Source organism: Austrofundulus limnaeus, unplaced genomic scaffold (assembly GCF_001266775.1).
Source record: "Austrofundulus limnaeus strain Quisiro unplaced genomic scaffold, Austrofundulus_limnaeus-1.0 Scaffold61, whole genome shotgun sequence".
NCBI classification, from domain to species: Eukaryota; Metazoa; Chordata; class Actinopteri; order Cyprinodontiformes; family Rivulidae; genus Austrofundulus; species Austrofundulus limnaeus.
In genome coordinates, this window is record NW_013952463.1 from 97,583 (window position 1) to 100,378 (window position 2,796).

Below are 2,796 nucleotides of genomic sequence, written 5' to 3' on the forward strand. Positions count from 1 at the left end.
CATACATACTATATACATATATTAAATGTATGTATATTTGTAGCTAGAAAAAAATGTGCATTTATAATGTRGCTATAAAGAATCATTTACTGAATGAAGCCTGTACCAACTGGTATGTTGGTCTGTGACATTTTAARAAGACGGTTTTAGGATTTCCAGCAAGAATGAAAGATATCGATTCATCAGAAGAAAGGTTTTTCACTTTTTCTTCGTCCATCATTAATCAACTTGAGCTGAAGGAAGGCATGGATTGGGAGAATTTGCAAATATTTGTTGACCGTTTCTTTGTCTCTTCCATTATAGTTTGAGTTTTCTACCTCTTTTAAGGATACATCAATTTTACTACATAAAATAACCTAAACATATAAGGTATGTATAAATGTGCATGTGAATATTAGGATTTTATAAATCCTAATGCACTGTACATGCTGAAATCTATAAATTCCATGGATTTTTATAACTTCATTTAATAAATGATTTGCCTATACAACTGGACTCAAGGAGGTAAATTATTTTATTTTTTACTTTGAAGAAACAACCATATTTTCTGACCTAATATATTTTTATTTTTATTTATTTTTGTCTTTTAAAATGTTAAATCAACATTTCTAAATTTTACATGCTAGTGTTTGAAACAAGTTGCTGCATTATATTTAAAATGAAATGGTTTAATAAACAAGACAATACATAGTATATAGTTTTATCTGACATTTYATTTAAATAAAGGACATGTATGATTTGAAAAAATTATATTTTATACATTATTTGGAAATAAGGTAATAAATATGCAGTAAAAATACAGAAATAATGTAGAAATTATTGTTGGAGGAAAAAGAAAACTTCTAAAACAAACCAGAGTATTGATTTGGTTTCAAGTTAAAACTCAATGTTAATAAAAATATTCTACATTTTGTGTAAAAAACATCTTTTAGAATTGCCAACTATTTTTGTCAAAATAAATTACATGACACAATGAAGTAATAAAAATATAATAAATCAAGACAATTTTACTTGCAACAGAGGAACAGCCTTACTACTTTTTTGATCCCACACAGAGCTGTTTCAAACAAACACCTTAGAARTGATTTAGACAGTGCAAGCCTCTACCTGAGGGTGAACTCTGCATCTCTAAGGGCTCTCCATAAAGGCGTCTTTGTTTTCATCATCCATACATCGGTCACAGGGTTGGGCTGCTAAAGCAATGCAAAACATAAGCCTTATTTAGTCTTTTATTGCTTTCTAGAATRCAAGTATGAAACCGGTTCAACTTCTTTAAAGACGGACAGCATCGAGACTGATCAGGTTCAAAACGTACAGATAAATGTGTTGAAAACAGAAACTGTCCAATGCAAAAGACAGAAAGAAAATGTGTCTCAGTGACAAATGGCCTGTTTTTCAGAGGTCAGCTTTTACAGGGTTAGAATATGGCTGAATGATGTATTAGTGGGTGTGAAATTTTAGAATGTGGCAGTGATCCAGGGCTTGCTTGCCAGGTGATTTGGCCCTGCAGCTAATCACTGTAAATCCACCACATTGTGTATTTTAATAGCCTTACAGTAAGTGCTTGTAGCCAACCAACCAGCCTGACAAAGATGACACCACTGATAAGAAAAGCTTCTGTGCACAAATCGGATATTTAAAGGCTGACTCTGCCCGCAGGGGCAGCATAGGACAGGGAGGTAAATAATCCCTCGCTGCAAACTATACAGCCTACTCACCATAAATAACAGGAATTGAACAGAAGAGTTAACCTCCCACAGACAAGTTATTAACGTGACTCGAGCTAAGAATAGAATCCTTTTTGTCACACTCTCCCTGCTTTGTCTTTATAAACGCAACGACCAGCTCAGGTATGTAAAACACAAATGGTATGCAACTGAAACACCCATTGTACATTATAATCACCAACAACTACGCAAACATCATAATTATGTTGAATAGAAGGCAGGATGCGGTTCAAAGAAGGCTACACTTTGCTTGCATAAATATTTGGGTACTGTAAAATGAACACATGACACTGTCAGTGTGCTAAGACTTGCACAATGCAGTAGAAGCCAATTTACTGTAATTTAATCTTACAAAATCTTGACATAACAGATTAAATGATTAAAGAAACAACTGTCATTTATGGATCAGCTCTTCCTTCTACTCTTAAATCCCTAACTTGATCCACTTTTTGTTCTTAAACACTCTGATACATTTTGTGTCTCATACACATCAGCTAAGGTAATTAAATGCAATGTTAGTGGTAACCAACTGTCAAATACATTGATTTACACTTCTAAAGAAAACTTTACGTAAAAAGCTTTTTTGTGGAAACAGTTTTAAATTTTTGAGAAATATGTGTTTGTACATGCAATGGCAATAAGTTTGCAACAATTAATTTTGTAAGCAAAACTAAMCTACACTTTTCCCATATAAACAAACATACTATAAATAAGAATATGTAATGATTTATGGATGGCAAAAGTCTTGTTCATGTAAAGAATAACGATTTTAAATTAACTACATATTATTATTCTTTTGCAACCTTTTCTTCAGTATAGATATTTAGAGGAGTGTCCCTCCCAAAGTGTAACGCATTTGATTGAGTCAAACTGGGTGATTTACTAAGTACAGCATTCTTCATTTATTGGTTATTTAAAATTCCAAAATTAAAAATCCATCAGAACATATCAATTGTAAAACCTAATTAATCTTATATAACTTAACATCCAAGACAACCTGAAACTCCTGACTTAAAAGGCTGATGCAAAACTAGCTACACACACACACACACACACACACACACACACA

General features: G+C 32.4%; 1 protein-coding gene across 2 annotated transcripts in view; it reads right to left on the reverse strand.

Annotated features, from left to right (window-relative positions):
* Positions 1–2,796, reverse strand: part of cdin1 (CDAN1 interacting nuclease 1) — an 86,237-nt gene that overhangs the window by 4,346 nt on the left and 79,095 nt on the right. The window contains exon 12 of one of the 2 annotated variants that reach the window (XR_001310318.1): positions 1,108–1,193. The exons of the other annotated variant lie outside the window; for it this stretch is intronic. The gene's annotated coding sequence lies outside the window, so the exon portion shown is untranslated. The remainder of the gene's footprint in view (positions 1–1,107; positions 1,194–2,796) is intronic. 2 annotated transcript variants of the gene reach the window in all.